Raw genomic sequence first — 22781 nt, forward strand, 5'->3', positions numbered from 1 at the left:
TCCCCCCCAAAAACCACACAGATGGAAAGCTGAAGAATTTGTAGGTTTGGCTCGGTGCCCCCAGGACCTTCGGAAAGGGTGTCGCTTGAGCAGAGCAGCGATTGCATTGATGTTAAGCTTCCCATACGTACTTTTACAATTGTTTTCTAAAGTTCAGTCCTGCGCGTAATGGATCAGGTATGCCCTGGGAATGGGAAGTATGATAGTGCAACAAGTGTTTCATTTTTGGATCAAGCAGGTTTCTCTACTACCGAAAGCAAGAGCAACAAAACCCCCCACTGATGTGAATGTTACCACTCGTTCGTTCTTCTAAGCAGCAATGGTTGAGAAAGGTACCAGACCGAGTGGTCGATTACATACAAGGTTACACTTTTCTAGCCAGATGCTCCCGGATTCGCCTTGAAATGCAAAAAAATACTGCCACCAATTGGTGTCGAGGCAAACAGCAAACTATCTTTGTTCTGGTGTGAGCTGCACCTCACACTTTACTTCACGCACCCTCTTTCCTGTAATTTCCATTGAAAATATAATATTGCAAATGTGGTTATTTTCGCTGAGTAAATGTTCCCGAAAAATGAAAAGCAAAATGAATGCAGATTCTAATTTCGTACAGCTGCCAAACTGTGGCCCGAGGACCATGCATTTCCCCCCAACCCACGCAAACCCTGCCAATCCAGACAACTCAATTATATTTGCACTTATATATCTTCTCTGGTTTATGTTTGAATTTTGTAGACCTGAAGATTTCGAAAGGCCAATTTGATTGTGGTTAAACCCGAAATCAGAGCAGCAAGAACTGTTAGTATCCCTAGCTTCATGGGAACATACATATAAACTTTACAATAAAAACAGAAACTGCTGGAAATACTCAGCAGGTCAGACAGCATCTGTGGAGAGAGAAATAATTAACGTTGCAGGTCGACCTGAAACTTTTCTTTCTCAACTGCCAACTATGCCTCAGTGCCAGCTGTTGCTCATTTGGTGGCACCCTCATCTCTGCGTCAGAAGGTTGTGGGTTCAATCCCACGACAGAGACGTGAGTACAAAATTCTAGGCTCCAGTGCTGTCTTTTGGATGAGACATTAAACCGAGGCCCCATCTGCCCACTCAGGTGGATGTAAAATATCCCATGGCACTATTTTGAAGAAAAGCAGGGGAATTATCCCCTAGCCAATATTTATTCTTCAATTAACATCACTAAACAGTTTATCTGGTCTTTATCACATCGCTGTTTGTGGAAGCTTGCGGTGCACAGATTGGTTGCCGCATTTCCTACATTTCAACAGTGACTTCAAAAGTACTAAATTGGCTGTAGAGCCTTTGGGACGTCAGGTGGTCATGAAAAGAACTACAGAAATGCAAGTCTTTTTCTCCGCAGATGCTGTCTGACCTACTGAGTATTTCCAGCATTTTATGTTTTTATTTCAGATTTCCAGCATCTGCAGTATTTTGCTTTTTAAAAGAAAAACTTTACATCTATGCAGTCCACAAAGACACAAATCTGCAACCCCTGCTCTAGGTACTCTTCAACAGTGAAATGCCGATTAACTTTTCACTTTGTCCATTTTACTCAAACCATTGTGTTTTTTTAATAGGATTTTTTGTTTACTTTAATAGTACACTGATTGGATGGCAATGACATCAGACTGTGTTGTGATGCCACTGAGATTGAGCAATGTGAAGTCAGGTATGCTTCCACACAGGAAATTTAAAACCTATTTTTAAAAAACAGTGGCAAAAGGTGTTTTCTCTTGCTTCCTTGTCCCAGGCCTCTTGTTGTACTGCTCTTGATGTGAATGTTAATAGACACTATCCAATTTTCTCCTCACCAGAGAAAGCAGCTCAACATTACTCAGTGCCTCCCCAAATGAGATTAGGAACCCACGCTGTGTGAGGAAGCACAGACGGGGCGGGGGCGGGTGGAAATAACCCATTCATGGTGCAGCATGTTAATCAATACGATCTCTGCTCACTGTTACTTTTATTTAGCTATGAACAAAGTTAATGTGCCAGACTCCCTCCATAGTTTCAGATATGTTCTGAAAATATTTTTTTATGTGCAGCCCTATTGCTTTTTTAGTAGGTAGCAGTGCTCCACTAAGGTAACATTTTAAGTAGTTCAAATACTCTCAATGAATATTAATGATGTTTGATAGAGAAAATATAACTGAAGAAAGTCTAATTTTTCTCGATAAAATTAGTATTAATGCAACAGTTAACGAGTGCTTTATTTCTCACAACTGCAAACTGAATCCAGATAATTCTGTCAGGCAAGGACAGTGGTTTAAACTGGTGAATATGGTAAACCAAAATCTTTTAAATGTAGTCATCTGCCTTGAAATTCTGATACCATTCTGGAGCTACATTCTTTTTAATCTCCATGTCCCATAAATAAAATTGTATGAAACAAATTCACGTAATAGAGAAAACATTTTATAGCATTGCATTATTAGATTCCATAGCACACCTACATCTCTTATCCCGCATTTAATATATTTGTAGCTAGTACACTTACAGTTAACCATCATCATAGGCAGTCCTTTGGAATCGAGGAAGACTTGCTTTCACTCTTAAAATGAGTCCTTAGGTCGTAGAACAGTCCAATGTGAGAGCCACAGTCCCTGTCACAGGTGGGAAAGGGTGGGTGGGACAGGTTTGCTGAACGCTCTTTCCGCTGCCTGCGTTTGATTTCTGCGATGTGATTCAAGGTGCTCAGCGCCCTCGCGGATGCACTTTCTCCACTTCGGGTGATCTTTGGCCAGGGACTCCTAGGTGTCAGTGGAGATGTTGCACTTTTTCAGGGAGGCTTTGAGGGTGTCCCTTTAACGTTTCCTCTGCCCACCTTTGGCTCGTTTGCCGTGAAGGAGTTCCGAGTAGAGCACTTGCTTTGGGAGTCTTGTGTCTGGCATGCAAATGATGTGGCCCGCCCAGCGGAGCTGATCAAGTGTGGTCAGTGCTTCAATGCTGGGGATGTTGGCCTGGTTGAGGATGCTGATGTTGGTGCGTCTGTTCTCCCAGGGGACCAGCAAACCAGTGACCCGCCTAAGATGGTCTATAATTTTGGGGGAAGGAAAGAGGCACTCATCATATCATCTAATGCTTTACAACCACCTCCATCATATTTAACAGAAGACCCTTTGGTGTGGCTGATCACATGACAGAATTTCATTTGACCGTAGAACCCAGTAGATGCTCTCAAAATCGTTCAGAGAAGTATTGCTATTTCTTCAGTGTTGCAAAACTATTTCTTGGCTGATGGCAGACCAATGATAAAAATCAGTAAACTTTATTGCATCTTCCAGGATCCTGAACTAGCCAAACTGGTCTGACAGTTAAATAAGCACATCTGTCTAGAATTTAAGATAACTGATCAGTTTCCAAACGTATGGCCAATGGTTGCTCTAATAGTGGTTCCTTCCATAGCACAGCTTTAGCATTGGCTACTGGCTAAGATTTCTGGATAGCGTTAGATAGCACTGATATGATTTAAATATGAATTAATTTAAAACTAATATTGATGCGAATAGCATGTTCATTGCTGCATTCTACTTTCCAGATAACGTTGATTTTTCCCTGCTATTTTTGTTCATTCAAGGGTTGGATTCTCTTTACACTTCCTTTCCCTACCTCAACAGCAGTTCCTTGAATTTAGATATCCTTGGCTTAAGCTATTTAGGGCACATTAATTTCAGTGCTTATGTGATCTGAACAATTTGAAGGAACTACATGATGTGAAAGATTTTGAAAGGTTTGGTAGAGCACATCAGGCTATCAGCTATACAAAACAAATAATAATATTGTACCCAGCACTGTGCCTTCCTAAGTTACTTAACATTTCACTCTGGAACAAAAAATAGCATCTCAAATTGTAGCCCAACTGTTTGCCACATGTTAGAGATAGTTAGGTGTGTGTCATTATTTATTTTAATTTGAAACAAAGGGAGAATTTCTCGATAAGGAGGTGGCTCGTACTGAACTTGAACAATTTGGGTGCTGTGAATTACATCTGCTAGAACCAGATTAAGGCAGTTCAAATTTATTTCACTTGGAATCCTTCAAGTTCACAAACATTTATCTCATCAATATCCACTGGATTTGAACACAAGTCATCAAAGTAAAGGGGGGGGGGGGGGGTGTTCTAAGTTTCTCATCCAATACACATCTTTTACCTCCAAAGTTTTACAGATAAGTCTTTTGGTCCCCAGGGAATGCTTCTGCTGCCTGGATTGGTGAGAGGCCACTTTACAATATGATCCTGAATGTGTCAGAAAGGTCATGTTAGCTTGCTTTATGGAACACTGAATTGCAACAGATAGAGCACAGCTGGAGAAGAACATGGGTGAGAAAGATTGTAAAGATGATCAAGAGCCAACAGCTGGAGCTGATGGTACAGGCAAGGAAGTTGTATTCATCAAATCTTTATCAATGATTTCTTTGCTTATTGAATTATATACTCTTTATAATAACAATAGAACTCAGAAAACAAAACTCTTCTGCTATTAACAACAGCATACTATATTCCTGCCCCATAACAGGTGAACTTTTCACAGTTTTCATAGCTTTCAAAATATCCTAATGTCCAAACTGGGTAACAAGTTCTCCCCACAATCTCAATTTCACGCAATGCTGCCAGAACCATATCTTTCATCAGAAGAAAACCATTAAAGAATGGTCATTCTTCCCTCCTTGCTTCCTGATGACCCCTTTTCTAACCCCAAACAGCCTCCTCACATGCCAGACTCTAATTTTGCTGGAATTGTTAATAGCTAATGTTTAGTGGAAACAAGCTAGGAGTTGTACTGTTCCTCCCTACCTAAATGCCTCATAATGTGTATTTGGACTGGAATTCATGTGACTGGAGGATGGTGAGCCACAGATTTCTGCTCTTCTGCAGCTGCTCCCCACTGAGTCCTGGCCGACTAAAAGGAAAGTAATGAGCATTTCTGCTTCAAAACATTTCAATGCACTTTGCACACAATGAATTATTTTCATTGTCCTTATCTAGCCAATAGCCATATTCCATACAGCAAGATCCCATATCCGGAAATCAGATGAATGACCAGTTAATCTGTCGTTGATGGTATTGGTTGAGAGAAGGATATTAGCTAGGTGTCAGCTGTGGTAGTGCTCTCAGCTCTGAATCAAAAGGTTCTGGTTTCAATTCCCACTCAAAAGACTTGAGCACAAAATCTAGGCTGGCACTCCAGCATAGTACTGAGGGAGTGCTGTACTGTTGGAGGTGTTATTTTTTACATGAGATATTCAATTAATGCCTAGTCTGCCCTCTCAGGTGGATGTAAAAGATACAATGCCACAATTGTAAAAAGAGCAGGGGAGTTCTCCTTGGTGTCCTGGCCAATATTTATCCCTCAACCAACATCACTAAAACAGATTATTTGGATATTATCACATTGCTGCTTGTGGGACCTTGCTCTGTGCAAATTAACTGCTGCATTTCCTACATTACAACAGTGACTACACTTCAAAAGTGCTTCTTTGGCTGTAAAGCATTTTGAGACACTCTGAGGTTGTTAGTGAAGTTCTTTTGCAGTAGGAGCAAGCGCTCTACTCGGAACTCTTTCAAGGCAAATGAGCCAAAGATGGGTAGAGGAAACGTTACAAGGACACCCTCAAAGCCTCCCTGATCAAGTGCAACATCCCCACTGACACCTAGGAGCCCCTAGCCAAAGACTACCCTAAGTGGAGGAAGTGCATCTGGGAGGGCGCTGAGCACCTCAAGTCTCATCGCCGAGAGCGTGCAGAATTAAGCGCAGGCAGCGGTAAGAGCATGGGGCAAACCTGTCCCACCCTTTCCCTCAACGACTATCTGTCCCACCTGTGTCAGGGACTGTGGTTCTCGTATTGGACTGTTCAGCCACTAAGGACTCATTGTTAGAGTGGAAGCAAGTCTTCCTTGATTCTGAGGGACTGCCTGTGATGATGATCTTGCAGAGAGCCGGTATGGGGTTGACGGGCTGAAAGGCCTCTTACTGTGCTGTAATTGGAATGTATGCACCTGTGAATACTTATGCGCAGGCGGCGTTCGCAGCCATGGCGCCTCCTGCTGCCGTGCCGCCATTCAGATTAATAACGAAGAAACACGGGATCAAGAGCTACACGCACCCCACTATGAGCATTTAGGAGTGCGTGCGGGCGATGGCTGGGGTAGTCGGCCCCTCGGCCATTGTCGCAGCCTCCAAAATGTCTGGGAAGGCTGTGTTCTTCCTGGGTTCGGAGCGGGCGGTGTCCCTGGCCCTTGAAAAGGGGCTCACGGTGGGCGGGACCTTCCTGCCGGTGGACCCTCTCGAGGCAACCGCGCAGAGGATCATTCTTTCGAACGTCCCACCCTTTGTTCCCACTGAGCTCCTCCTCCCTCACCTATATCAACTGGGGGAGGTAAGGTCGGGGATTAACCCCATACCGCTCGGCCTCAGGAAGAACAGCCTGCGCCACGTGTTCTCCTTCCGCCGCCAGCTCTTTGTCCGGCTGGCGCAGGAGGAAACGACGGAGGGCACCTTTAGCGTGGTGCACGAGGGGACTGCCTACCACGTCTTCTGGACGTCGGACGGCGTGCGGTGCCATGCCTGTAGGGAGGTGGGGCACGTTCGTAAGAGCTGCCCCGCCTCCAAGGCCGCCAAACCACCAAAGGCGGCCAAGGCTGGCGCCGCCGCCACCCCTCCCCCGAGTAGCGTCCGCGTAGCGGGAGCCGTAGGTGCGTGGGCATCGTCGGAGGCATTTGTGTTCACGGCCTCTGGCGGGGGGGGGAGGGAGAGCGTCCGGGCGGAAAGAAGGCGCGGAAGAAGAATAAACACCTCGAGGCGGGTCCCCTCAGTGCGCTGGACAGCCCAGTCACCGCGCTCAGCCCAACCCTGTCACCGGCGAGCGCGGGGTGCCCTGAGCCCGTCCCCGAGCCCTTGACCAATACCGCAGAGGGGCTCGGGCGCGGGCAAGAAAAGAAAAAGTGGGGAGTGGAGCAGGAGGCCTCGGCTGACATGGAGGTCTCCCTGCCTCCGCGCCCCCCCAGGAACAAAAGGAGACGCCGCTCCAATGAGGCGGAGGGGGAACAACATCCCTCCGCGGAGGAGTCGGTGCCCGCCGCGTGACCAGCGTCCCCCACCAGCGCCCCCGAACTGCGCTGTAGGCGGGGGGGAATCTGTTCCCTGGGAGGGTCAGACAGTCGAGGCTGCCCAGCCTCTGCCTCCCGGGGATGGCAAGGAAGATCTGCCTGTCGTGGGGGGCGTGGGGCCGGCGGAGGAATGCGTTGCCGCCGGGTTGAACGTCCCGGGGACTGAGGCGGGCGGGGCCGAAAAAGCCGAACCTGAGCCCACCCAGCCATTATACAACTTCCCCCGGGAGTTGGTCGATCTGACAGAAAAAGGAAATTTTATAATTTTTTAATGATTCTGCACACGCTGGGCCGGGGGATGGCGGCGGGGAGGGGTAAGAACACCAACCCTCGCCCCAACTTTGGGGCTGGGGGAATTGGAGGACCTGGAGCTTTTCTTTGACCAGGTCTCTCCATGTTCCCCGGTCCCTGGGGCGGAGGAGGAACCCCTTCCGCTGTCGCTTCCTGACCCAGCAGCACAGTTAAAAGAGCCCAGTGGGGACTCCTCTGCCGACGATCCTGGGGGTGGGATCGGGGCAGAGCCAGGGCCGGATGGAGCGGCCGGGCCGTTTACCGTACCTCATGCGGTCGATGGGCCGGCTGCTGGCGGTGACGTCTCGGAGGGGGCCGGGGACTCGGTGGAGGACACGGGAGAAGATCTGGAGTCCATCGCCAGTGAGGCGGTGGATCTCCACGTGCCCGCCGCTGGGTCCCCCCTCATTCCTATAAAGGAGCTCCGGGACTTTTTGGTCCAGAGCCAGAGTCGCTGCAACCGAGCCCATCTGGCCCTGGAAAAATGGTCCGAGCCGGCGCTGCTCATCACGTCCCTCCGCGCCGCCACTAAAACCATGGCCGCGGGCAGGCCCTTATCAAAGGCGCAAAGCCTTGAGCTGCGCCGGCTCAAAACGTTCCTCGCTGGGCTGCTGAGGGAGTGGAGGTCAACCAACGATTCCACTCCCCCCCCACAATAGGTTAGGTAGAGGTTGCAATATGCTTTTGTCATGAAGATAACCATAGCCAGCCTCAACATCAATGGCGGCAGAGAGGCACGCCGTAGATTTAACAATTTTTCACTCCTGCGGGAGGGGAAATATGCGGTGTGCTTCCTGCAAGAAACCCACACTGTTCCGGGAGACGAAGCCACGTGGCTCCTGGAATGGCAAGGAGAGGTCCGCATGAGCCACCTCACCACCACTTCTTGTGGGGTGGCCATCTTGCTGGCCCCGCACTTTCAGCCGGAGATCTTTGGGGTCGAGGAGCCCGTGCCAGGCCGCTTGCTGCACGTCACGGTTCGCCTGGGGGACGTGCCGCTCCATCTCGTGAACGTGTATGCCCCTCAGCCCGGCCCGCAGCAAACGCGCTTCTTCGAAGAAGTGTCCGCTCTTCTTGGCTCCGTCGACGTCGGCGACTGCATTGTCCTCGGGGGGGATTTTAACTGCCCCCTCGAGGCAAGGGACCGCTCCGGTGCCCCGCAGAGCATGACGGCGATCGAGAAGTTGAGGGACCTGGTTGGGTCCTTCGACTTGGTGGACGTCTGGCGAAATCTCCATCCCGACTCCAGCGCCTTTACTCGGGTGAGGCCTGGAGTAGGATGGTCCAGAATCGACCGACTTTACGTCTCTCGGGCGTACGTTTCCTACGTCCCGGCGACCTCCATGCGGCCGGTGCCATGTTCGGACCACCACCTGGTGTGGGCGGAGCTCGCTTTGCTCCGCGCGAGGACGGGGTCCGCATACTGGCACTTTAACAACCGGCTGCTCGAGGACGAGCGGTTCCAGGACTCGTTCCGTCGTTTCTGGGCCGATTGGAGAAGGAAGCAGGGGGGCTTCCCCTCCTTGAGGCTATGGTGGGACGTGGGCAAGGCTCACGTCCGTGTCTTCTGTCAAGAGTACGCGAGGGGGTTGACCAAGAGGCGGGCGGCCAGGGTCGGGCGCCTATAAAAAGAGGTGCTTGACCTGGAATCCCGTCTCGGTCAAGTCGTCGAGGACCCGGCCCTGCGGACGGTGTACGAAGCGAAGAAGGCCGCGCTGAAGGATCTGCAGTTCGTCGGGTCCCGAGGCGCGTTCGTGAGGTCGCGGATCCGGTTCCTGCGGGATCTGGACCGCGGCTCCCCCTTCTTCTACTCGCTGGAAAAAAGACAGAGTGTCTGTAAGCAGCTCTTGACGCTGCTGGCCGACGATGGCTCTCTCGTCTCGGATCCGGAGGGCGTCAACAACAGGGCCCGTGAATATTACGGGGCCCTGTTCTCTCCGGAGCCTTCCAGCGAGGAAGCGCGTAGAGTTTTGTGGGAGGACCTGCCGAAGGTCAGCCCGGAGGGCGCCGAAAATTGAAAATCTGGCAGCTCCGCTAAGCCTGGCGGAGCTGACCGGCGCCCTCGACCGGCTCTCGAGGGGAAAAGCCCCGGGGCTGGACGGGCTGACCATGGAGTTCCACAGGGCGTTCTGGGACGTCCTGGGGGGCGATTACGCGCGGGTCCTGGGGGAAAGTCTGGCGACAAGTCTGGCGACCGGGGAGATGCCCCTCTCTTGGCGCAAGGCAGTCATCGTCCTGCTGCCAAAGAAGGGCGATCTCCGCCTTCTTAAGAACTGGCGCCCGGTCTCCCCCCTCAGTACGGACTACAAAATCTTCGCCAGGGTGATGTCTGCTCGCCTTGGCACCGTGCTGGACCACATGACCCACCCCGACCAGTCCTACACGGTCCTGGGCCGGACAATCCACGATAACATCCATCTGGTCCAGGACCTCATCCATCACACCCAGGAGGCTGGTCTGTCGGTCGCCTTCCTATCCCTCGACCAAGAGAAGGCGTTCGACAAGGTGGATCACGACTATCTGTTCGGAACTCTGCGCGCTTTCGGGTTCGGGACGCATTTCGTCGCCCGGATCCGACTTTTGTACGCCGCCGCGATTAAGGTTAACGGGTCTTTGACGGCGCCCCTTCACTTTAGGAGAAGGGTGCGCCAGGGATGCCCCATGTCCGGCCAGTTATATGTCATCTGCGTGGAGATTTTCCTGCGCCTTCTGCGGACGAGGTTGACGGGACTGGCTCTGCACGGGCCGGGCGTGGAGGTCGTCCTCTTGGCTTACGCCGATGACGTGCTCCTCACGGTAGAGGATCCCGCTGACCTGCGGAGGATGCGTGAGTGCCAGGAGATTTACACGACCGCATCCTCTGCCAGGATCAACTGGGAGAAATGTTCCGGACTCCTGGTGGGTCAGTGACGGGTAGACACCCTGCCGGAGGTGCTCAGGCCTTTTGCCTGGAGCACGACCCATCTCCTCTATCTGGGAGTCTACCTTAGCCCTGACGAGGAAGCCTGGCCGGCGAACTGGCAAGAGCTGGAGGCCAAGGTCGCCGCTCGCCTAGGGCGCTCGACAGGACTGCTCCGAGTGCTGACCTACAGGGGTCGAGCGCTCGTCATAAACCAGCTGGTGGCCGCTATGCTGTGGTACCGGCTGGTCACTTTGACCCCTCCCCCTGCGTTTGTCGCCAGGATACAGAAGAAGCTGGTGGACTTCTTCTGGAACAACAGGAAGCACTGGGTCTCTGCCGCGGTCTTGAGTCTCCCGCTTAGGGAGGGCGGTCAGTCGTTGGTGTGCGTCAGCACCCAGCTTGCGACTTTCCGTCTTCAGACCCTGCAGAGAAAACTTTACGTTGAGCCCCCTCCTAGGTGGCATGCGCTGGCGATGTATTTCTTCCGCCAGCAGCACGACCTCAACTACAACACGCAGCTCCTGTTTGTGAGCTTGAGGGGCGTCAGGACCGCCGTCCAGGAGCTGCCTGTCTTTTACAAGGAACTCACCAGGGTCTGGAACAAAGTCTCCACCAAGCACAGCTCTCCACCGGCTGGAGTGGCGGCTGTCCTGCAGGAGCTGCTGCTCGGGAATCCGTACCTCCACGACCGAGGTTTTAGGTGGCAGTCGGACAAGAGGGCTGTGGCTGGCGAGGTGACCAGGATCAGGGACCTGCTCGATGGCGGAGGAGCAGGCTGGATGGTGCCAGACGTGCTGGCGCGGCGCCTAAATTTGGCCGACGTCCGCCGCGCGGCCAATGCCATCGAGTCGCTAAAAACAGCACTGGTCCTTGACTCCATTAGGTGTGTCGAGGAGGCTCAAGCACGTGGGGAGATTCTGTCCGAACTGACCCCCGTCCGGAAGGAATTCCTCATCGACGCCAAACCCCGGAACCTCCCTCGGGAGCCGGTGCCTCACCATTTGAGCCGCCTTGGGGAAATCCCCTCTCTGCCTTTCAGTTCTGCAGGGAAGGGTTTCCTGTACGGGCTGCTCCTGCACACTCTCAACTTTGCCATCCACGTCTGCTGTCCGGACACGCCATGGCGTACCATCTTGCCGTCCGGAGGAGGCGGGAGTCCCCGATGGAGAGCACTCTACATGGGAGTCCTCCCACTATTCATCGTGGACTTGGCCTGGAGGGTGGTGCACGGAGCAGTCCCGTGCAATACATTTTTAAGTCGGTTCACGGGCTCCCAGGCCGCCTGCAATTTCTGCGATCTGGAAGAGTCCGTGTTCCATGTTTTTATGGAGTGTCCGAGGTTGCAGCCCCTGTTTCATTATTTAAGGGGGCTGCTCCTCAATTTCTGGCTGCACTTCAGTTCCACACTCCTGATCTTTGGGCACCCTGTGCGGAGGGGAGCGGGTAGGTCCGAGTGCCTCCTCGTAGGACGACCAAGGGTGCCATCAGCCGGTCCAGGCAGCGGGCGGTCGAAGGGGTCGTTCAGCCTGACTGCCTGCCTCTCTTCCGCGCCTACATCCGGGCCAGGGTGTCCCTAGAGATGGAGCACGCGGTGTCCACCGGTACGCTCGCGGCCTTCCGCGAGAGGTGGGCACCGGAGGGACTGGAGTGCATCATCACCCCCGGCAACCAAATTTTAATTTGATTTTATGTTTTAAAGTTTAATTTGTTTAATTTCCGGATTTTTAGTGCCCCACTCTCCTTTTATAGGGGGCACTTGTAAACTTTATGATTTTATTGCCCAAAAAAAAATCACAAAAACCCCCCAAAAAAAGTAATAAAAAAAAAAACGGGTATTTGAAAAGTGGCTGGAGTGTTCCCCAGATTAGGGGGCACTTGATTTAATGTTTATTTTGTCTCTTTCCCCCCCCCCCCAAAAGAGTTGTAAGCTGTTGGGGGCAGTTAAGTGTCTGGAGTGTCCCCAAAAAGAGCTGTAGAGCTGGTGATTTCTGCGGTCTGGAAGAGTCCGTGTTCGACGTTTTTATGGAACGTGTGAGGTTGTAGCCCTTGTTTCATTATTTAAAGGGGCTGCTCCTCAATTTCTGGCTGCACTTCAGTCCCGCACTCCTGATCTTTGGGCACCCTGTGCGGAGGGGAGAGGGTAGGTCCGAGGGCCTCCTCGTAGGACTGCTCCTGGGCACGGCCAAGGGTGCCATCAGCCGGTCCAGGCAGCGGGCGGTCGAGGGGGTCGTTCAGCCTGACTGCCTGCCTCTCTTCCGCGCCTACATCCGGGCCAGGGTGTCCCTGGAGATGGAGCACGCGGTGTCCACCGGTACGCTCATGGCCTTCCGCGAGAGGTGGGCGCCAGAGGGACTGGAGTGCATCATTACCCCCGGCAACCAAATTTTAATTTTATTTTATATGTTTTAAAGTTTAATTTGTTCATTGCCGGATTTTTAGTGTCCCCCTCCCCTTTTATAGGGGGCATTTGTAAAAATTTATGATTTTATAGGACTACTCCTGGGCATGGCCAAGGTGGCCATTAACCAGCCCAGACAGCGAGTGGTCGAGGGGTCGTTCAGCTCGACTGCCTGCCTCTCTTCCGCAGTTACGTTCACGCCAAGATGTTTCTGGAGATGCAGCACGCGGTGTCCACTGGTACGCTTACGGCCTTCCGCAAGAGGTGGGCACCGGAGGGACTGAAGTGCATCATCACCCCCGGCAACCAAATTTTAATTTGATTGAAGGTTTCGTTAAAGTTTAAATTGTTAATTTGTGGGTTCTAGTGCCGTTGCCAAAAGGGGGCATTTGATTTTACGTTCCTACTAAAATAGCTGTAGAGCTGGTGATAGGTGGCAGGCGGACGAGAGGGCTGTATTTGGCAAGGTGACCAAGGTCAGGGACCTACTGGATGGCGAAGTGCGGATTGGATGTTGCCAGAAAAGCTGGCACGACACCTATCCTGAGCCGATATCCAGCTCGCGACCAACGTTAAAAACAGCGCTGGGCCCTGACTCCACTAGGTGCGTCGAGGAGGCTCAAGCACATGGGGCGATCCCGTCCGAACTGACCCCTGTCTGGACGGAATTCCTCATTGGCACCAAGCCCCGAAACCTCTCTCAGGAGCCAGTGCCTCACAACTTGAGTCACCTCCGGGAAATCCCCTCCGTGCCATTTAGTTCTGCGTGGAGGGGATTCCTGGATGGGTTGCTCTTGCACACCTTCCATTTTACCATCCTCGCCTGCCGTTCCGACACGCCATGGCACACCATCTTGCCGTCTGGAGGAGGCAGGGGTCCCCACTGAAGTTCTCTCTATGCGGGAGTCCTCCCTTTATTTATTGGGGACTTGGCCTGGAGGGTGTTGCATGGGGCAGTCCTGCGCAATAAGTTTTTAAGTCGGTTCAAGGACTCCCAGACATCCTGCAATTTCTGCGGTCTGGAAGAGTCCATGTTCTATGTTTGTATTGAATGTGCGAGGTTGCAGCCCTTGTTCCATTATTTAAAGGGGCTGCTCCTCAAATTCTGGTTGCACTTCAGTCCCACACTCCTGATCTTTGGGCACCCTGTGCGGAGGGGAGCGGGAAGGTCGGAAGGCTTCCTCGTAGGAATGCTCCTGGACACGGCCAAGGATGCCATCAGCTGGTCCAGGCAGCGGGCGGTCGAGGGGGTCGTTCAGCCTGACTATGTCTCTTCTGCGTTTACATCCAAGCCAGGGTGTCCATCGAGATGGAGCACGCGGTGTCCACCGGTACGCTCGCGGCCTTCCGCGAGAGGTGGGTGCCAAAGAGACTGGAGTGCATCATTACCAATGGCAACCAAATTTTAATTTGATTTTATATGTTTTAAAGTTTAATTTGTTTTATTGCCGGGTTTTAGTATTCCCCTCCCCTTTTATAGGGGGCACTTGTATAATGTATGGTTTAATGCCCCCAAAAAACCAAAATAAACCCACAAAAAGCACAAAAAAACCCCCAAAAAACAAAAAACAAAAAAACCCAAAAAAGGGCACTTGTTTGAAAGTTTTGGAGTGTTCCCCCCTTTAATCAGGGGACATTTGATTTAATTGTTTATTTGTTCTCAACAAAAGAGTTGCAGAGCTGGTGATTTCTGCGATCTGGAAGAGTCCGTGTTCCGTGTTTTTATTGAATGTGCAAGGTTGCAGCCCCTGTTCCATTATATAAAGGGGCTGCTCCTCAAATTCTGGTTGCACTTCAGTCCCACACTCCTGATCTTTGGGCACCCTGTGCAGAGGGGAGCAGGACGGTCCGAAGGCCTCCTCCTAGGAATGCTCCTGGGCATGGCCAAGGGGGCCAACAGCCGGTCGAGGGGGTCATTCAGTCCGACTACCTGCCTCTCTTCTGCGCTTACATCCAAGCCAGGTTGTCCCTGGAGATGGAGCACGCGGTGTCCACTGGTACGCTCACGGCCTTCCGCGAGAGGTGGGCGCCGGAGGGACTGGAGTGCATCATCACCCCCGGCAATCAAATTTTGATTTGATTTAATGTCCAAAATGTAATTTGTTTATTGTGTCGGTGTTAGTGCCCCCCCCCCCCTTTTAGCCAGGGGGCACTTGTATAATTTTTGTGTTGTGCCCTCAAAAAAAAAAGGGGGGCACTTGTTTGAAAGTTTCTGTTTTAGTGCCCCCTCCCTCCTTTAATCAGGGGGCATTTGAGTTAACGATTTATGTTTTACAGATTACAACAAAATAGTTGCAGAGCTGGTGATAGGTGGCAGGCAGACGAGAGGGCTGTGTTGGACAAGGTGACCAGGGTCAGGGACCTACTTGATGGCGGAGGAGCGGGTTGGATGGCATCAGAACAGCTGGCACGGCGCTTATCCTGGGCCGACGTCCGGCTTGCGGCCGATGCCATCGAGTCGCTAAAAACAGCGCTGGGCCCTGACTCCGTTAGGTGTGTCGAGGAGGCTGAAGCACGTGGGGAGATCCCGTCCGAACTGACCCCCGTCCGGATGGAATTCCTCATCGGCGCCAATCCCTGAAACCTCCCTTAAGAACTGGCGCCTTACAACTTGAGCCTCCTCCAGGAAATCCCCTCCGTGCCTTTCAGTTCTGCGTGATGGGGTTTCCTGTTCGGGCTGCTCTTGTACACTTTCCACATTGCCATCCTCGTCAGCTGTCCGGACGCACCACCATCTTGCCATCCAGAGGAGGCGGGGGTCCCCAATGAAGTGCTCTCTACGTGGGAGTCCTCCCTTTATTCATTGCGGACTTGGCCTGGAGGGTGTTGCACGGAGCAGTCCCATGCAATACGTTTTTAAAGTCGGTCCACGGACTCCCAGACTGCCTGCAATTTCTGCGGTCTGGAGGAATCCGTGTTCCATGTTTATGTTCAATGCGCGAGGTTGCAGCCTCTATTCAATTATTTGAAGGAGCTGCTCCTTATATTTTGTCTGCACTTCAGTCCCATGTTCCTAATCTTTGGGCACTCTGTGCGGAGGGGAGCGGGCAGGTCAGAAGGACTTCTCAGAGGACTGCTCCTGGGCATGGCCAAGGTGGCCACTAACCGGTCCAGGCAGCGGGCGGTCGAGGTGGTCGTTCAGCCCGACTGCCTGCCTCTCTTCCGCGGTTACGTTCACGCCCGGGTGTCCCTGGAGATGGAGCACACGGTGTCCACCGGTACGCTCGTGGTTTTCCATGAGAGGTGGGCAGCAGAGGGACTGGAGTGCATCATTACCCCCAGGAACAGAATTTTAATTTAATTTGGTAAAATTCCCAGTTAATTTGGAATTCGTGGGTTCTAATGCCCTTTAAAAAAAAAGGTGTACTTGATTTAAAAGTTCTTATAAAAATAGTTTGGAGCTGGTGAGTTGGGAGTGGCTTAACCAGTCATCTGATGTTCACAAGACTCAATAAAACCCCAGCCAGTTGGGTTCAGAGGATCCAAGGCAAGGCAGTTGGTTGTAAGCCTGGTGGATGAACTGGTAATGTGTAGTGTGATTGTTAAACCATTTGCTAATAAACCAATTAGTTCTTAATAGCAAGTTGTTGCTATGAATTCTTAAGCAAAGAACCCATGAAGCAAATACATTACAGTAACCATTCTATGAAAAGACACTTTACAAATGCAAGTCTTTTCTTTATTAATTTCAACAGAAGGAAAATCTGACAGGTTCTGATATCAAGAAAGTCTGCCTTTGCCCATTTACATTTTTATCAGCATGTTACCATCTTCAGACTTCGAAACTTTGTCCATGACTGGGATGGCTGTTTTTTCGCAGTAAAAGTCATGACCGGCCTTGAACCTCTATGACCAGCATCAAGTGGTTGAGATTCCAAAAGCCCAGAGTCTCATTGATGGAACTCTGGTTGGAGCTATACAGGCTCCTTTATTAATGCTTTGCATTGATTAATAAGAAGGGCTTCCATTCCATAACCTTTTTGGAGATAAAAAAAAACAGAGACATGGACATAGACCTTAAAATAGCAATCTGCAAGGGCAGGCTTTGGCCAGGTTTAGTTATTTTGCATGCAGGATGGTAGTTAGGAGTTATTTTGTTTAAGTTAAGTGAGATGACCCACTGATGTGTGGAAGTATAATGTATGCATTAACTTGCATTGTTACCACAATGTTTTCTGATTTAACTAAGTGAATCTGATCATAACATTTTGTCTGCATCAGAATTAATGCAGCTTGACAATTCATATGCGGCCTCATTTTACCAGGTGTTTTCTTAGTTGACTTTCAAAGAGTTTGGAGAGGCATGTGAGTATACAATAACTACTTGCATTTATTTGGTAAATCACCTTTAACATAGTAAAACATCCCAAAGCACATCACATGAGTGTTATCTTTTTCTGATGACAAAGAGATACTATTGTCACACTATTGTACAGTTAGATATTGGGCAATGTGGACACAACCTTAAACATAAAATTCGCACATCGCTTAGAAGAATGACGAGTGCCACTGTACCTGAGAAATGTCTGAGACTAGACATGAAACGTGTAACATTGGCCTTCCAAATTAAATATGACAACTCTCCTTTGCTTCACCTCTTGTTGCATTATTTCTGAAGGCTCTGTGTAAAGACAGCAGTCCTTCCTCCTCCCTGGGCTCTTACACGCTCATTGGCCATCTTTAATATACCAGCAAAAACAATGTGAAAACGCCACATTTGCAATGTGAAAATGCTACACTACACAAACATTGTATGTGCCCCTCTGGCTTCCATACTCCCAGTAAATGTGTGCTGGGGCGGGGAGGGGGGCAGAGTGGGTCGGGTTCATATGAGAGGGCACACAATCCGGCTAGCATCCATTCTTAAAAAGATAGTTCTTAAGGAGAAATCAAATTTTTGGTGGCCTAAACAAATCTTTGACAGAAAAATAATGTTCTGCAAGGAGAAATGTCGTAAAACTGCCCCATACGTTGACAATGCCTTTGAAGTCCAGTTGCAAAGGAGCATGACACTATGTCATGCAGAAGACTAAAGGTCTACTAAAGGTGAACAAGACTGTTCGCAACCTAGGTGTCATATTAGACCCGGAAATGAGTTTCCAGCCACATATCCATGGCATAACTAAAACCGTCTTTTTCCACCTCCGTAGCTTTGCCCGCCTCCACCCCTGCCTCAGCTCTTCTGCTGCTGAAACCTTCATTCATGCCTTTGTTACCTCTAGACTTGACCACTCCAACTCCCGCCTGGCCGGCCTCCCACATTCTACCCTATGTAAACCAGAGGTGATCCAAAGCTCAGCAGCCCGTGTCCTAAACTCGTACCAAGTCCCGCTCAACCATCACCCCTGTGCTTTCTGATCTACATTGTCTCCCGGTTAAACAATGCCTCAATTTCAAAATTCTCATCCTTGTTTACAAATCACTCCATGGCCCCTCCCCTCCCTATCTCTGTAATCCTTTTCAGCCTCACAACCCCACAAGATGTCTGCGCTCCTCAAATTCTGCCCTCTTGAACATCCCTGATTATAACTGCTCAACCATCGGTGGCGGCGCCTTCAGCTGTTTGGGCCCTAAGCTCTTGAGCTCCCTCCCTAAATCTCTCCACCTCTCTACATCTCTTTCCTCCTTTAAGACGCTCCTTAAAACCTACCTCTTTAACCAAGCTTTTGGTCATCTGCCTTCATTTCTTCTTTTGTGGCTTGGTGTCAAATTTATCTGTTTTGTCTTGTAACACTGCTGTGAAGCACCTTGGGATGTTTTACTACATTAAAGGCGCTATATAAATACAAGTTGTTGTTGTTGCTATGAAAGCTGAGAGGCAAATGAAAGAGAATGTGCAGCAGTGCACCTCCTATATCATTGCAATCCTGCATGAAATGCAGAGTACTTTGGAATGAGTGGCATCTTTAAGCCATCTGCAGTGGACTACCAAAGCAGTGAGGAAGAAAATGCAAAACAGCTTTTCCCCCAAGAACACTATGACTGTGCCATTGAGATCTTTGGCACTTGCTTACAGGAGACTGTCAAGCTGGATTTGACAGACTGGGTAATCATTTGGAAAAAGAAATGATGGGGGGCGTAATCCATATGGGAGAGACCATACGTTCTACTCATGCAAACTGCTGGTTTGTCAACTGGGGGTGTCTCGCACCCCGGATGTCCCCGAAGAAGAATCTGATGAAGTGGCTTCTTCTTAGGTCACATATGTTCTCTTACTCCAGCCAGGACCCTCAAAGGATTGATAAAGTGCTAGAAAGCAGGCAGCTGCTGGCTGCCACAGCATTATCACATGTGGTACAAGCTATTGCAAGGCCGTCTGAAGACACTGCTCCCAGAGTTTAGACCACTGGAATAGGGCTATACCATGTAACAGCAGCCAGTCACTACAGCTGCTCTTCCCACCCAGGAAGTACTTAGACACAGCTTTTGATTTGTGATTCGGCCAAACATCCTTTTAGGGTCACAAAGAGGAACGATGGGTGTGGGGCTTAAAATGCAAAATATATATTGATCTTTTTAAGTCTCCCTAATGTAGATAATGTTGGGTAGGATTGTGGAATGGTAATAAATGCTTGGAGTGAACATTAAGATTGCACATCAGTTTGAGCCAAGGGCATGGGTGGCATGTTCTTGGGGGAGCAATGTATGTGGGTTTTCCTCAGGCAAGCAAAGTTAGTCAGCGGCAGCATGTGTCCATTACTGGAAAGAGTTCTTGATCACAGAGTTACACTTTTATCTCTAGGGTCTCTCCTTATTGCCCTCATCGTCTTCCTTATCATCTCCCTGTTGGTCCACATCCCGATGGGCTTCACTCCTTTTTGATAGTAAAACTGTGCTGCATACAGCAGATGGTGATGGTTTTGGAGACGTCAGATGGATTATCGAGCATCACACACCTGAGTGGCCAAACAATGGAACAATTCAGCATCCCTAATGGTGAGTTCAACAGTAACTAAGGTCATGACCTGGGCCTTGTTGCATTTGCACTGTGCTGTTGTTCAGTTTATAATTGAGCCATGGCTACAAGTGCTGGCCCTGATATCCCAACAGCCATCTGTTAATTCTCTTGGGACCTTCAAATAATGCAGGCACACTAAACAGTTGCATAATAAAAACATTATGAGTGCTTCTGGATAATGGGCATTAATATGGAGGATCACATTTGTGTGATCATAAACCATGTGTACATTTATTGAGTGGAATTTCTTTCCTGGTTATGTATGTATTTGTGTGATGTGTGCAGGCAGCCCTGTTGGCCACATGGGTTCCATCTATAGGAAGCCTGCCAGGCAGTCAAACTCCTCTGGCTTTTCCAGTTGGTATTTCATCTATACTGCAAAAGTGATAAAAGTATTTCCCTTGGCAAATACAACATCAGTCGCTTGATTTAAAGAGGAAAGCACCGAAGACTGGTTAATTTGGAATACGTTTTCCCCAAGTGATTTTCAAACTCCCAACTCGCTCGCTTTTGGCCCTCTATTTTCCACAATAAGTCTGCAGAGGTTGATCTGCTGAACCACTCCCACATCTCTACCTTTGATGCCCATATCCCCAAGTAAAACCCTTACTCTCACCCACCCTGGTCATTTCCCTTGGTATGGCCTCCACCGTCACTCCCTTCAGTTCAAGGGTGCAGATGAGCACATCTGGTGCACAACTGGTTAAGTAATCCATCGGCAGATCTGACTGGACTACATCAGCCTTGTTCTCCTTAAGAACTGCTCACTACTTCAGGATCATCCTGAGAATGAAAGGTAACCCCCGAGCTACTTCTCTTACTACAAAACATTTCCTGCAAGATGCACGGCAGCATCTCCCAAACCCGCGACCTCTACCATCTAGAGGGACAAGGGCAGCAGGCGCATGGGGACACCATTACCTGCAAGTTCCCCTCCAACCATCCTGACTTGGAAATATATTGCTGTTCCTTCATTGTCGCTGGGTCAGAATCCTGGAACTCCCTTCTTAACAGCACTATGGGAGTACCTTCACCACACGGACTGCCGCGGTTCAAGAAGGCAGCTCACCACCACCTTCTCAAGGGCAATTAGGGATGGGTAATAAATGCTGGCCTTGCCAGCGACGCCCACATCCCGGAATGAATTTTTAAAAAGCACCTCTCTGCTGCCCCCTCCATGCTCACTCCCAACAAGTGCTAGGAGCTCATGGATTCCTTTCTGAGACTATCTGTTTAGCTGCCTCTGTCTCTGCCCTGCTTCTCTTTGCACACCATACCAAAACTCTCACAAGGCTCCTCCTGTTCTAGTCCTGAACCCGCATCTTTAATGTTTTCCTCCCCAAGCCCTATCCGAGCTCATCTCATTTCATCAGAGAGCATTGTGGGAGGCACACGGATCGCAAATACAGCACAGACACGACAGAGAGCATCGCAAAATAACCACAGGGAAAAGAAGTGACATCATAACCAGCGTGGAGTGTGAAACCTGAGAAATTACAGATAAGTATTTAGTGGTTAGAGTTGTGTTAGTTTAAGTATATAGTTTATTGGTTTGTGTTCTTAGTGGTCTGTGTTATTTTTTTTACTGGTTAGAGTTTGAGGGGGAGAAATTGGCTAACCCCTGAAAACAAGCATGGGGATCGTGGTAAGTGATTAACCCGTGCCCGTTCACTAACTTGGGAGAAAGTGGCACATAACAGCAAGCAGCAGCAAAGAACTGGAGGAGGACAAGCGGACCTGCATGTTTTAACCCCCATGGGGGAGACAGCGCTGGCCATCAGAGGAAGAGGCATTGGTGAGGTTGTGGCCCCTGGTGGGGCTGAAGGATCGATGATGAGTGTTTCTGCATACCTAATCCTCCTTCTCTCATCCCATTTCTCCCTCATCTTTCAATGTCTTCTGACTGAGAAGCTGCAGATGCTGTAAGCACATAGTTCTTACTTTCTGCTCTCCCCTCACCTCAACCCAACCCTTGTCTCTGTTTCATTTCAGATACCCAAGAACTGGAGCCTTTCCAGTCAGTGGAGGAAGAGGAAGAAGACCGTGAAGAGACACAATCACTCGATCTTGCAGTCGCAGCCACCAGCTCAGACACTGACATTGCACATATTCTAGAGGCTAGAAAAGAGGAGTGATTGGCACATGGTGAGACACCGGGCACAAGTGCCCAGGAGCCAGGGCAGGGGGAAAGGATAGCGCAGTTGACAGCTTGCCGGAGGGTGAAATCGCACACTAGTTCTGCTGCAGACGACACAAGTGAGGACTTCGATGAGCCGGACTGCACAGTCTACATTCACTGTCAAGGAGCATGGAGAAGTGCAGCACCAACTTGGCACAGGACTTTGCGCAGAGTTTAGAGCCCATTTTTTCCAACATGGAATGGGTGATCACCTCCATCAGCATACCTGTGGAACCCACCATGATGTCGTGTCTGTGGCCGATGTTACAGCTTCCATTGCAGCACAAACAGCTTCCATCAAAGGTCTGAGTACTGCAGGGGAAGCTCAGGCCACTGCCATGCAAGCTCAGACTGTTCTATCATGGCTCTGGATACCACTGTTCAAAGGAGCTTCCAGGGCGATACAGCAGGCCATCAATCTCTTCGCCAGATCAGTAGAATTGCTGAGGCACCTTCCCAGATGAATAGCAGTGGCTCTCTGGAGCACAAACCCGCTTTCTTCTCTTAGGATGACACCCCTGCCACTCCACCAGTGCCCTTACTGTTGCCTGTCAGCCAGCCAGCCCCAACTGCTGCAGCCCAAGCGGAGCAGTCTGAAGCCAGGCTTGCTAGGCCGAGAGCTGCTCGATGTCACCCTCATCTGCAGTCTCCTCAATTGGAGGTCAGCAGCCTTCCACCACCCATGCTGCAACCATCGGGGAATAGCAACTTGTAGGAGCACAAGGAGAGGCTGTGGCACACAGAAGACAGGCACTGAGAGAATGCACATGAGTAATTAGTTTAGTATTGTGTGCATTATGTAATGATTAAATTCATAAATTTGGTTGGAATGCGCATTTCCTGGTGGTTTATATTTATGTGTTGTCGGGATGAGGACGATGTGATGGTCAGTGATAGAGGAAAGGTAAGGAGTGTGGGAATGTTGGT

At 50.1% G+C, this 22781-nt stretch overlaps 1 long non-coding RNA gene across 1 annotated transcript; it reads left to right on the plus strand.

Annotated features, from left to right (window-relative positions):
* The first annotated feature begins 18 nt into the window (after positions 1-18).
* On the plus strand, positions 19-22617 carry LOC139279493 (uncharacterized). The gene is made up of 3 exons (XR_011596488.1): positions 19-177; positions 4206-4393; positions 21668-22617. It is a non-coding gene; the product is annotated as an uncharacterized lncRNA (long non-coding RNA).
* The last annotated feature ends 164 nt before the right edge of the window (positions 22618-22781 follow it).

The sequence above is a fragment of the Pristiophorus japonicus genome, chromosome 14 (assembly GCF_044704955.1).
Source record: "Pristiophorus japonicus isolate sPriJap1 chromosome 14, sPriJap1.hap1, whole genome shotgun sequence".
NCBI classification, from domain to species: Eukaryota; Metazoa; Chordata; class Chondrichthyes; family Pristiophoridae; genus Pristiophorus; species Pristiophorus japonicus.